The sequence below is a fragment of the Bacillus rossius genome, chromosome 1 (assembly GCF_032445375.1).
Source record: "Bacillus rossius redtenbacheri isolate Brsri chromosome 1, Brsri_v3, whole genome shotgun sequence".
NCBI classification, from domain to species: domain Eukaryota; kingdom Metazoa; phylum Arthropoda; class Insecta; order Phasmatodea; family Bacillidae; genus Bacillus; species Bacillus rossius.
Genome location: NC_086330.1, coordinates 28,819,632 through 28,833,636, shown reverse-complemented (window position 1 = coordinate 28,833,636; position 14,005 = coordinate 28,819,632). Strand labels below are relative to the sequence as shown.

At 50.4% G+C, this 14,005-nt stretch overlaps 1 long non-coding RNA gene across 1 annotated transcript; it reads left to right on the top strand.

The window, feature by feature from the left end:
- The first annotated feature begins 11,487 nt into the window (after nt 1–11,487).
- On the top strand, nt 11,488–12,816 carry LOC134533513 (uncharacterized). The gene is made up of 2 exons (XR_010075320.1): nt 11,488–11,736; nt 12,150–12,816. It is a non-coding gene; the product is annotated as an uncharacterized LOC134533513 (long non-coding RNA).
- Nucleotides 12,817–14,005: the final 1,189 nt, after the last annotated feature.

Here is a 14,005-nt window from a genome sequence, read left to right as displayed (position 1 = left end):
TTATTGAAATTATGTTCCGGGAGGGCGACAGATTACCTCAGCGTCTAACCAAATTTGGGTCTCGTGGGTGCATTGCCCCTGCGTGGCCCGCTTACCCGTCGGCGACGTTCGTGGATGGAGGGGCCCCTAGCTGGTATTGACGTCGTACCGACCATGGCCTCTAAGCCCGTGCTCCAAACCGTTACTACCCGATCCCATTTTCGGAGCGCACCTCCAGGCCAGCGGGAATGAGTCAGGCGTGTGGCTCGGGCGTGACCCCAATAGACGTTGACACCGACCGCCAATGCTCCTCTATGTCGCATAGACCGCTATGCCTCATCAACATCTCGCAAAAGCGTGTGCACCGAACGCGCTCGTGCGCGCAGCAAAGGGTAGTGCGTGCGACGAGGCGAACGCCATGCAACGAGAGCGGCGCCGGCGGAAGGATCCGGCCGGGTGTGGCATACCCTTCCGCCGCACTACAACAAATTATTTTAATTATATTTTTCCACAGGTTTTTATTAAACATTATTTTTCAATAATTAATAATTCAGTCCTGTCAAAATTATGTCTCACTGTGCGTTTTGTCCCGAACCTGGCCGGTTTAGTTTCCCGCCAAATTCACACGTTTCCGCGGGAGGGCTGGCGGGGGAGGGGGGTCGCGCGCGGCGACACCAGCAGTGTCCTTCGAGAGCTCAACCAGGCCGGCAGCCTGCGTGCAACGCGGACCATCAACCTTTGCTTTCACCGACATGTAGTTTTCAATAGTATAATATATTTTCAAACTTTTACGTACAGTTCCGCGGTCGGCCTCAATTTACCATGAGGTATTTAACTTAATAAAATCAGTGCTCCAAGATGAGTGTTCTACGTCATACGTAAGTACGGTGGGAAGTTTACGTGAATTTACGTCGGCGCTTCACGCCCCAACCTAGCCTACAGGCTACTTAGTTTTGGCCCGCACGGGGCAGCCAGCAAGCGATGCGTGCAGTCGAACATAATAACGATTCAGTCCCTGGGACACATCTAGAAATCACGTAGAGTCGCCGGAGACACGGGCCTACGTGCCACTAGCCGAGTTTATTAAGTGTTAGGTAATAGTGAAGTGTATTGTTCGTCAAGATATCGTGCGCCATGTCAGAGTGTATTTTTGTAACTACCGCATCACGTGTACAAGTCCGCCCCTCAGGCGCATTAAAATCGTGAGCCGCCACTGAGGAAGTGTGCTGCGCGTGTGACTAGTCGCGTCGGGCAAACCGTTACGGCCAGAACGGGCAGCACCATGTATTGGCTGTGCTGTATTAAATTCACCAACTATCTTCCAGAAACTTTGTGTTATTATTCAGGCGTACCGAGTGGCCTAACAGCTCGGGGGGCCCTACTGCGTTAACCCCTACCTCTAGCCACAAGGCCGAACCTTCCCTGAGATCACGAACCCAAGCAAAAATCACGTCTAAATAGTCAGAGGTAGCGGGGACGGCGTCAACGTAATGAAACTTATGGGCACGGAACCCCGGGGGCTCGAACCCATAATTCAATTAAGGGAAAAGCCATTAGTACAAAATTACTAATTACCCGACATGTAATAAGTGCGTCGTAGCCACTCCGGGCGAGTACCGCACGTACGGAGCAGACAACAAACCTTATTAACATTCACTGCGGCCACTGGCCTTAATTAAAGTGCCAGTGACTGTGATCAGGTCAGACTAGGAACAATCCCTCTAAAACAATTCGCAGTGGGACAATATGTTAGTAAATATACAGTCGCCAACTTGATGTTACATTTTAATAATTAAATACATTAAAAACCATTGTTAAGCATGACACCTTCTGCCTTCTGCCGAGGTAATGTTAAGGGTGTGGTGTTGCTTTTGGGTGCCAACTAGCAATTTTAACTACGTGCTAGTGCGTAGCCGAGACTCTTGGCTCAGGGCATGACATCGCCACGTGGGCGGCAGGCAGTAGGGGTCGTTCTGCCAGTGTGACCCCCGGCTGTTTTAGCCACCAGGGACGCTATGCTATGGGCGTTGTAACAGATGCGCGGAGGCTCAAGTTAGAGTGTTTTATTACAAAGTACACTATACATGCGCTGCGTCGTGCATGGCCCGCTTACTGGGAGCGGGGCTCTACAGGCCACATTTCTGATGGACTTGTGCCGTGTTACCCTAAAGTTCCGTGCACACTTCACACTACACTAACCTTAAACAGTTCCGAAATTTAAGTAATACTACATTGAAGTTACTCACAGTTCAGGGATCCACGTAACACAGGGAGTTCCGGTGATGAGCACAAATTAGGTAAGGCTATCGGTGAACTCAGGTCGACTAGCCGGGCTGTCTGTGAAGCTCGGAGCTGACGGGTTTAAAAACTCACGCAATTCCGGTAGAAACAGCAAGGGCGGAGGTCGAGAGGCCCCGTGGGCGACCCGCGACTAGTCTCATTGGAGGACGGTGATCAATTGGCGATGGCTGTGGCATCCGCACGACTCCCCAGCCTCGCTCCCGCGAAAACATGTCGTGTGCAAAAGTAAAACTGTACAACGGCTCAGATGCAGCATAGAGCATTAGCATAAACGTAAATCAACGTAACATGTTTTGCGTACAATTATTTCGCGCCACCCTGTCCTCCACACCGCCGAGCGGCCTAATGGGATTTTAGGGTAGACTTCAAGCCACGTACCTGGCGGGGGCACGCGGGGGCAGAGTAACCACGACCCACCATTAACTGCCTAGTGTCTCCCCCCGGACAACATCATCACCGCGACGCCCGTAGTGCCAGTCAGGTACTTCCCGGGCCTTCCCTTCCTTCCCCTAAGTGACAAAATAAGGCAGTAGGCTCCTGACAACAGCTCGGCAAGACAGGACTGACTATGCCCATCTGCGAAAACACAAAGTCTCGCAGATACCCCGGCGCCCATCGTGTCCTAGTGGGACGTGCCAGGTTGGTGGGTGACGTATTGGTATGTGTGTCAGGTGAGGGTGGAGCAATGGCATCCCCCACGAATGGTTCCGGCTGGCAATCGTCAGTCATTAAGAGTGTCCCCTGGACCTGACCTGATCCAACTGTTGCGCGGCAACTGCGGCAACTGCGTCGCTGCGCCCGCTGCCTGTGTTGAGGGTAACGCTCCCCTCCTTCGGCTTCCACCTCACCCGACGACGTCTCCGACTCTGATGCGTCCGCAGACCCGTCTGTCAGTCCTATGTCTGTTAGTCCTATACGCGCAAAGTCAATTGTATGGCGAGAAGGCACAGTGAGAATTGAGGAGGGAGGGTGGCCGGTAAATAATCGGTGAGTGTGCAAGCTCCAGTCTGAACATGCACGCCACTGTATTCCCGGCGTCGGCGGTCCACAGTGGCAGTGGCCGGCTACTAACTGGCTTTTTTCCGGTGCCCGTCCAGTTTGCAAGCTCCAATGCCATTCAAAGGTTCACTACTGGAATACGGACGGCTGATATTTTACTGGCCGTCCAATATCGGTGTGTGTGCAAGTAGCCTAAAAGAGTTCTCGGTGTGGAATGCGGGGGGAGGGGTCAGGGCTGTTGCCCAGACAGTTGCACAAAGAGAAGACCGATCGCACAAAGAGAAGACCGTTAGCTCGGGTGGGTAAAAGGGGGAAGAGGTGTGGGCCGCTGCCCAGAAGGTCGCACAAAGAGAATAGCGTTAGCTCCGGGCGGGTGGAAGGGGGAGGTCTGTCACGCTCCGTTGGAATGTCCAAAGGTGAAACGGAGGGGACCCTTTGTCCGCTGTCCTGGTCATGCCTGCCTGTCTAACCCCAATTCCTTCACACGCACAAGATGGCAGTTTCACGTGCACTGGTGTTGGTGTTGGCGGATCGGGAAAAACACGGAAATTATTCATTTTTGTCACATGCATGGGTGTCAAATGCCATTACCCAGGGTCTTGAGCTCGATACCCGGGGTGAGCCTAGTAGTTGCTGGTGTCTCTGTTGAGGTGTTAGTTCTCCGGGAGGGCGCCAGGCTAGTCTTAAAGTGTCTAGCCGTTGCTGTGGTGGGTCGTCGGCCCCAGCATGCACTACTAAGCTCCTAGGCTATTGATTAGGGTATGGTGGCTGAACACAATAAACACACGCACGTAATTACCTGACGGTTGTTACTTGAACGGATGGGAAACGCGGGAAACGGCACGTCCATCGTAGTTGATGACCCGTTATCGACTGCCGTTGACCGCGGCCGGCCGCGGAGTGGGGGCAGCGTGAGCCTGCATAGGCTAGGCTAGGGGTGCGGTCTCGCAGCGGGGTCCGGTACTGGGGGGGTAGAGACCTGGCTTCACTGTCACAGGCGGTACGTCAGTTTATTGAAATATTTTGTTTAAGGAACCAACAGTAATTTTTCTAACTAGAAGAAATAAAGTCACTCCAATAAACCATTTGAGCTACATAATGAATTAATGTTTTTGTACTTGTGTTTTGAGGTTTAGTATGTACTAGTATATGTATTGAACATTTTTTGTTTAGTGGGAACCAACAGTAACTTTCATAACAAGCAGAAAATAATGATTGGACCAGTATTTTTTCTGAGGATTTACGTTCTTACATTTGCTATTGATGTCATTCTGACATCGTACCTCCGTGCCTTGAGGTTAAAGCCCGGATCACAGCCCTGTCAACAGCGCGCCCCGTCTTTGGGAATGATGTCACTTCCACTCTGTGCGCACGACAGCAATGTGCCGGCGTCCTGGTCTCCAGTCCCGTGCGAGCAACCTTCAAAGCTATACGCGGCCGCGAGACGCTCCATAAACGTTCCGCTATTATAGCTTTTGTTTTCTGTACTATAGTACGTTATAATATCTTTAATCATTTTCTTTACTGTGTGCGTGAGTGTTGTTTTGTATCTGGCGTGTCCGCGCGCCAAAACACGTTGACTAACACAATTAGCCTGCACCACACATTTCTCCAGCGCGCGAGACATCTCTCAGCAGCTACACGGGCGGGACGGTCCACCCCTGCCTCCCCGCAGGAGGCTGCTCTACACGAGAGAGCTGGCGCCGGGCAATACAAGAAAACGGCCGAGAGATGTCCGCCACGTCTCCACGTATTCTACGGAGACGGGTAGGCGACATTTGGCGCCCACACGTGTGGCGAACTTGAAGTCCACAAGAGAGTGCGTGCAGTGCGGGAAAAGAGTGTTCAGTGAGTGATCAGACAGAGTGAAAATCCACCTGGGACAATGGATGGATTCACTTATCCACCTAGACAGTACTTTTGATCTCATCAACGCGAGGATGAAACCATTCCTTTCCCACGTTTACAACACATCTCAGTTTCACGGTTCAGCTGATAACGCATCGCCATCTCCCGTCCCGCAACCGGTATTATATTTCATGTCGATTCACTCTTCCCTTCCCCTTCAACGTGATAACGCACCGTGGTACCCACTACTTTTCCCCCCTTTCACCGTTCTGCCATCGGTGATCTTTGTGGCGCGCCGGCGGTGTTCGGGCGGGCATCGGTGATAGCCTGCGCGGGCAGGCTGCGCAAACGGAGCGGCCACGTGGCCCTGTGTTTGTAAACAATGCTTCCGCGCGGTTTGACAGTTACGTGCGCGATGTGTCATCTACCAAAAGCATGGACCTTGTGACAGGAGAGTGGCAGTGTCGGAACACATGCACATGCGCGCCACTGAGGCGCAGTGAGGTGAAGACAGAAACTGCTGAGGGTGTGTTATTGTGGGACAGGGATACATCATCAGAGCAGATACATAGGGTAGCCTCGAACACAGCGAGTGCGGTGTACCGGGAAAAAGGGGGATGTGACGAGTGTAGCGGCTGCTCGGGCAACCGCGTCGGGTCGATGTTACCGAACCAGAATCCACCATCGCCGAACCTAATTGACTAGGACACGCCTACGAACTCGGCAGCGCCTCCAGTCGCGTACGCTGTGCGGGTTGCCACAGGGGCCAGGCGTATAGTGCTGCCGGAGTTTAGCGGGCTCGTGCACGAAGACCCACGGGAGTTTGTGCGATGGTGTGAGAGGCGTATGTTACAGTGCAGTGTGCCAGTAGAGGAGTGGACACAACGCACGAGCGAACAGTTGCGTGGGCGAGCTCGTGAGTGGTGGACTCTATGGGGGCGATACGATATGCAGTGGCGGGAGTTCGCCACACATCTCATGCAGCGATTTGATGACCGCCAGGCAGTCTTGAGCTGCAAGGCCCATTCCTACTGCGAGGCGCAGAGGGACACGGAATCGGTGGAGAGATTCCTGGCAGGCAAGTTGCAACTTTATCGTCGCATAGCCCCAGGGGAGGCGCCGGAGCAGGCGTTGCCGGACGTGACCGTGTTAGTGCAGGAAGAATTACAACCCTTCCTCAGGCTGTATTAAAACGGGTCTATTGAAGAATATGTGCGACAGGCCGTAGCTACAGAGGGCAACCTGCAGCGCCTTCTGTGGTGCCGAACAATAACGACCACTCCTGAACGAGAGCCCAGACACCAGTACAGAGCGCCCGCTCTCCCAGAGGGAGACACGCAGCCCAAACATCCACGGCAAACGGTAGCACGGGCAATCGAAGGCCCACCGAGTGGCAGCCGACAGACCACCGCACCAGAGTGGCGGAATGCGGGAAATCGGCGGGATGGATACCGACCACCCCAGTGTCGCCTTGGATGACCGCAGGACACATTCCATTGGCATCAGGATTGCCCAAGACAACGACAACAACAACCGGCATCAACGGGCAGCAGGGGGTGTAGGACCAACAGTTCTGCCCCCCACACCACCCGAAGCCACGGCCGAGACACGCATAACACTGTGACAGCTCACCACCCCAGACGACCGGCTGATGCGGGTACCCATCACTCTAAACATGAGACCGACGGCCACTCTCGTAGATACAGGTGCGAGCCACTTGTTTGTGGCCCAACACTTGGTACCGCCAGCGGACGTCACACCGAGACGCTGCGCGCTGCGCCTGGCCCACGAGCACCAGAGTCGGTACAGCCATCGGGGACGCCATCATAACGGAGAGTGTGAGGGATATGGTTACACAGACGGCAGCAGTTGTAGTAGAGGGATTCAGGGAGGACCTAGTGCTCGGACAGCCTTGGTTGGTGGAGCATGACACAGTGATAGCACCGGCCTCTGGGCTAGTGAATGTCGGCAAACATGAGCGCCTGGCAGTGTATACACTAGGTAGAGCACCACCTCCCCCGAGAGAGCCCACGAAGTTAGAAGATGTGGACAATGCTGTACCCCCAGAGTATCAGGATGCATTCAGGTGGCTCATAAGGGAAAGGCAGAGCGTCTTCGCCACTGCCGACCCACTCAGGCGCACAATGGTTACAGAACACTGAATCCCTACTATGCACGACCAACCAGTGTATGAGGCCCCCAGGGGATATGGTTTCCGCGAGCAACGGGTGATACGTGAGCAAGTGCACGAAATGTTGCGAGATGGTGTCATTGAACCCTCCAACAGCGCATACAACTCACGCATCGTCCTAGCTGCCAAGAAGGATGGGACCATGCGCTTCTGTGTGGACTTCCGTCCCCTGAATAGTGTCACCATCAGTTCTCCGCCACCGCAGATCAGTGTGGACGAGGCCTTGGCAGGCCTGGGCAATGCACGAGTGTTCACGACCCTTGACTTACGTTCGGGCTATTGGCAGGTGCCAATACACCCAGGTGACAGAGAAAAGACTGCGTTCATGGTGCCTGATAGTAGACGGTTTCAGTTCTGTGCCATGACCTTCAGGCTCAAGTGCGCGCCGGCCACATTTCAAGCTATGATGGCCCGCGTACTGGAAGGGTACATTGGCCAGTTCGTGACAGCTTACCTCGACGACATGATCGTGTACTCCAAGACATGGGAGGACCATGTGCGGCACCTGTCCCTGGTCCTGGAGCGACTCGAGACGCACCACCTGACCTGTGCCACACAGAAGTATCACATTGTACGGAGAGAGGTGGAGTTTTTGGGGCATGTGGTGGATGCTGAGGGTAATTGTCCGCACCCGATGCATCTGGCGAAAATTGCACAAGCTGAACCCCCTAGAACCCGCAAGCAGTTGCAGAAGCTCTTGGGCCTCGCCAACTGGCTGTGGAACTATATCCTGCAGTTCTCCAGGATCAATGCCCCCCTGACAGATCTGTTGTCACCACGACAGTGCTACTACTGGACACCGGCTGCACAGAAGGCGCTGGACAGCTTGAAGGCGGCATTTCTCCGACGCCACACTCTGTCACGGATAAATCCCGAGAGGACGCTGTACGTTCAGACGGATGCGAGTGCCGAGGGGGTGGGCGTGGTGCTTTACCAACGAGACGAAAATGGGGACAGGTGCATAATCGACTTCGCCAGTGCCAAGTTCAGCCGCACTGAACGGAACTACCACAGCAATGAACAGGAGTGCCTGGCAGTGGTATGGGCACTGAGGAAGTACTGTCCCCTCCTCGAGTGTAGGCAATTTGTATTGCGCACGGACAACCAATGCCTCACGTGGTTGCGGACCCTCCAGGGGCGGAAAAGCAAACTCGTGAGGTGGGCGCTGTTTCTACAGTCGTTCGACTGCGTTGTGGAGCATGTCCCAGGAGTAGAAAACGAGCTGCCGGATGCCCTGTCACGGGACCCTGATGAGGGATCGTGCCTGGAGGACGAGATATCTTGGGACGAGATATTGCCACCTGGCCGTGAGACGGATCACCACCACACAAGGGAACCAACCTGCTGCCTGCTTGCTCTAGGTGTGGACGACGACCCACCTCCTGCGGACCTTGTCAAGCTGAAACGTCGGGTGCTCGATGCCCAACCGACCTCTCAGGACGCTGAGCGCAGACGCACGAAGCAAATAGCGGAACCATGTGAGACCTGGACTACGAGAGATGGCGTGCTCTACACACAGGAATGGGACCCGATCACGAGTGGTCCACCTATGTCCCACTGGAGGCTCGTGAAGCGGTGTTGCACTTTATGCATGATCACGACCTGGCCGGACACCCTGGGGTGGACCAAACACGGCGGGTGGTCGGTCAGCACTACCACTGGCCCGGCATGGCCTAGGACGTGCGGGAGTACGCACTGGATATCATGAGGCCATATTCCCGCACAGCCCGGGGCAAGAGATTCCTGGTGGTAGTGACCGATCTCTTTACCCGTAGGGTAGAAGCTTACCCCACCAACAATGTTCGGGCCAACACCATTGGGCCCATATTGCAAACGGAATTCTTCCCGCATTGGGGCTACCCGAGAGACCTGCTGACGGACAACGCCAGCCAATTCGTCGGGAGGCAGTGGCGGGAGATGTGCAACTCGTGGCATGTCGAACACCGGACCACACCTGCCTACCACCCCCGAGCCAACCCGATGGAGAGAGGCAAAACCAAGAGTTGAAAGTTCAGATGCCCATAAGGCTGGGTAGCGACCATACTAAGTGGGACGACCATCTTGCAGAGGCTCTGTTTTGCATCCGTCGCAGAACCAATGCAGCCACAGGAATGACCCCGGCGGAAATGGTCCAAGGCCACAATTTGCCCTTGCCAGGAGAATGGACAGTTCACGGGGTAGCCAATGAAGAAGAAGACCCAGAAGAGCGCCGTCAACGGCGAGAGGCAGAAATGACAACAGCGCGCGAACATCAGAGGGCCTATACTCACCAGATACCACCGCAGACGACCCGAATGCCACCGGAACTCCAACCTGGAGAACTGATATATGTGCGCACGCAGCCTCTGTCCAGCGCGCTGTAGAACTACAGTGCTGGGTTGAGCCCCAGATGGTCGGGACCACACCCGATCCTTAAGCGGCTAAGTAGGAGCACCTATCTAGTTCGCCTTGATGGACGGCGGGTTTGAAAAGTGCACCAAGACACTATACGGAGAACATTCCCAGGAGAAAATTTGGTCTCTGAAGATGTCACCCTAGTAGAAGTGGACGAAACACCTACTTCAGACGACTCGATCACGCTTCGAGGCATGCGGGGCCTGTTCCATGCCACCCCCAGCCCAGAAACAGCGACCCTGGAAACAGCAGGAAGCTCGGTCACAAGTCCGAGGCGACGCTGTCGGAGACGCACGATGCGGACACTGATCTGTGACGTCACCGGGATGCCTGAGGCGGGCGCCGATGCGGCGGACGAACAACCTCTGGTGACCGAGCAGGACAAGGAGGAAGCAGCTGAGCCGCTCTCCCCTAACCGAGGTGGATGGGGACATGGTAACTCCCTCGCCGATGCAGAGTTCCGAGTCACAGTCGAGGAGCTGGCTGAGACGACCCCGAGATGCAACCGACGACGTCGCCGAGCTCCACGTTACTTGGCAGACTATGTCACATGCTCGGAGCTTGACGCGCTTGTGTACGACTACCCGGCGAGTACGGGGCTAGAGAGGCGGCCCTAACCCCGACGACCGCTGCGGGAGAGGGTGTCCCGATCCTGCTGCCTCGGGTGGAAGCACGGACGGCCTTGACCCGGACTTATCCATGGGGGGCGTCTGACGTCGTACCTCCGTGCCTCTGCGTTAAATCCCGGATCACAGCCCTGTCCGCAGCGCGCCGCGCTTATGGGAATGACATCACTACCGCTCCGTGCACGCGCGAGCGTCCTGTTCTCCAGTCCTGTGCGAGCCATCTTCGAGGCTAGACGCAGCCGCGAGACGCTCCATAAACTCGCCGCTATTATAGCTTTTGTTTTCTGTACTATAGTATGTTATAATCTCTTTTATCATTTTCTTTACCGTGTGCTAGAGTGTTGTTTTGTATCTGGCGTGTCCGCGGGCCAAAACACTTGGACTAACACAATTAGCCTGCACCGCACATTTCTCCAGCGCGCGAGACGTCCCTCGGCAGCTACACGGGCCGGACAGTCCACCCCTGCCTCCCTGCAGGAGGCTGCTCTACGCGAGAGAGCTGGCGCCGGGCAATACAAGAAAACGGCCGAGAGACGTCCGCCACGTCTCCACGTATTCTACGGAGACGGGTACGCGACAATTCCAACCACCCACACAGATTCTCTATGATGAGCACCTATAATGGGGAAAATACTGATGGTGTCATTAATGAAAATACTTATTTAATATGCACCTAAATGGCAATAATATTTGATGGTGCTATTAATGACACTAATTTCATATTTTACATTTCACTCAAAATGCTTACCTGTCTTCTGTATGGTTTACAAAAGATAAAAAATGTCAGCAGCTATTAATAGAATGACTTCATAAATTCCATTCTAAATTACAAATAATTTATCATTAGGTATTTTATGTACTTGTCCAAGCCTTTGATATTAATAATTAAATTAATACAGGAATATTATGTATAACAGAAATAGTTGCCAAACTGTATTAATGTAAATATTTTGTTAATCCAGAAATGATGTTTCATATTAAGTCAAGGAAAGTCATCCAGTTACGTAGGTGCCTGCCTAAGGGCCGGTTTCACCAACGTAGTTTAAGCAAATTAATCTCGATTAGTTTCAATATAAACTCGTTTAGTCGATTGTGCATTTCACCACATGCGTAATCTCGATTTTCCAGAGTAAAGCGAGATTTTATGGCTGTGTTCCAAATAGGTAAATCAGAGATAATAATCTCTGAGGTAAATATGCGAGCTCACGTACTCGCTCTCGGAAGTGACGTCAGGAGAGTGTTGTTCCATATATAGTCGAGTGCGAGCACGAGAACGAGTGCGCATATCGAGTGTTTTTGAATGCATGCTCGTTGCATACTCTCGTAACCATTGTTTGTTTACGTTTACGTCTGCAATATTTTCGAAAACAATGGCAAATGAACAATGCACGTTTCATTGTAAGTACCTGTTCGTAATTAAACAACACGCGATGTCTTCATGTGATCTATAAGACGTGGAACAAATATGCAACAAAGATTAACAAGTATGATACCGATAATAGCACGGAAATTGACACGGAGGTAGCCTACAGGTTAGGAAAGTTAATTTTAACATGATGAAACATAAACATATACATACATGCATTTAGGTGATGGATAAACCAACGTACATGTCTTAATGAAGCTGTTAGCATTGTACATTGTTGTAGGAAACCTCATACACAAATAATACCTTAACCTCAGCTAGTACCACAGCCAATGTTAGCCACCGCTGTACGTTCATGATCACATGCTGACAATCGCGTGTGAAATTGCAGCGCCACGATTACTAGAATTGTGAAGGTAATACTCATGTAAAATTGATACTGTAGGGGCTGATGAAGATGTGCTGAAGATGATTGGCTTGCGACGTGAACACGCCGACCTGTTCACAGGCAAGAAAGGTTCTGCTGTGCGTGGGTGGGCTTTTATAGCTACGCAGTTGACAAATGGGGCGACAGGAAAACAATGCAAAAAGCGGTATGTATGAGGAATACACTACACACACCTCCAACCGGTATGGCATGTGTACTGTAGCAGCTATTGCATGTCTGCCCACAGATGGGAAAACCTAATGAAAAAATACAAGGAGATCCGCACACCACCAACAGGCAGCTCAACCGAAGACAGGATCCCAACAGACTGGCCCTTTTATGACACTATACATGCACTCATGGCCTCGAAACATATTATGTCTCCACCTCTAGTAATTGACACATCAGCTACACAGCCATCTCCAACATCACCATCACCATTACCACCAACACTTAATAGCCCTGGCTCCAGCTCCATTGTCACCTGTCCATCGCCAGCGCTGGCGAAGAGGAAGCGCAAGACAACCGATGACTTTATGGACTATCTACGAGAAATGGATAGAAGGGAAGAACAACGCCACAAAGAAATAATGGGGGTGTTCAGAGAACTCATTGATTTATTAAAAGAACAGTGAAATAATTGTAATTTATTTATTGTAATAAATGGATTTATCATAATTACCAATTAGTAGTAGTAGTATAGTATGATAGTTCTACTATCCAAGTTGACTACAAAAATATACAATTATATTGTACATGTAGTATAGGACTCGTCAAGAATATTAAACATTATGAATACACATTTAAGTGCAATCATATACACATAAACAAAAAGAATAGTAAAAAACAGATAATGTACATCATATAATAATAATAATTCATTTCAGCATAGTTTTGCTTCCATAAAATCATTAATAGAATAAAAACTGAATTCCAACAGCAAATTTTTCAGTTATTTTTTAAAGTTGGTTTTCTGATTTAAAATGTGATGGAAGTTTATTATGAAAACATATAGCAGAGTATCTCGGACTATTTGTAAAACATTTTGTATGATGTTGCAATATATGAAAATTATTTTTTGTTCTAGTCAAATAATTATGTAAATTGAAATTCTGCAGTTCATTCAATTGTGAATGAGCAAATATAAGTAATTCATAAATGTATAACGATGGTAATGTTAAGACACCTAAGCTTTTGAAAAGTTGTCTGCATGAAGTACAATCATTTACATGCATTATTATGCGTACTAATCTTTTCTGTATTTGAAAAATTTTAGATGAGTCCATGGAATTGCCCCAAAATATTATTCCATAACATAAGTGAGGTTCAACATAACCAAAGTAAATAATTTTTAAAGTATTTAGATTAGTCAATTTTTAAAATGTTCTCATAGCAAATAACATTGAGCTCATTTTTTTAGTTTAATGAGCAATATGAGATTTACAATTAAGGTTCTTGTCAATATATATACCTAGTATTTTAGTTGAATTTGATTCAGATATATTATCACCATTAATCGATACAGTTGGGTCTTGCAAATTATATAAGTTATTTAGTTTAAAATGCAGCCATGTTGTTTTTGTGTTATTAAGAATTAATTCATTAGCCTTAAACCAATCTATGATGTCCCTAGTTAAAATTTTGATATTTGCAATTAAACTTAAAGGGTTATCTCCATGTATAGATATATTAGTGTCGTCAGCATATAATACAATTTTCCCACTCTTAACATTTTTAGGCAAATCGTTAAAGTATATAAGAAAAAGCAAAGGTCCTTGTACAGAACCCTGAGGAACACCAACAGATATGTTTTGCCTATCTGAATGAACATTATATTTCATGTTGGTTAAGGGATCTATATGTTGTACTACGAC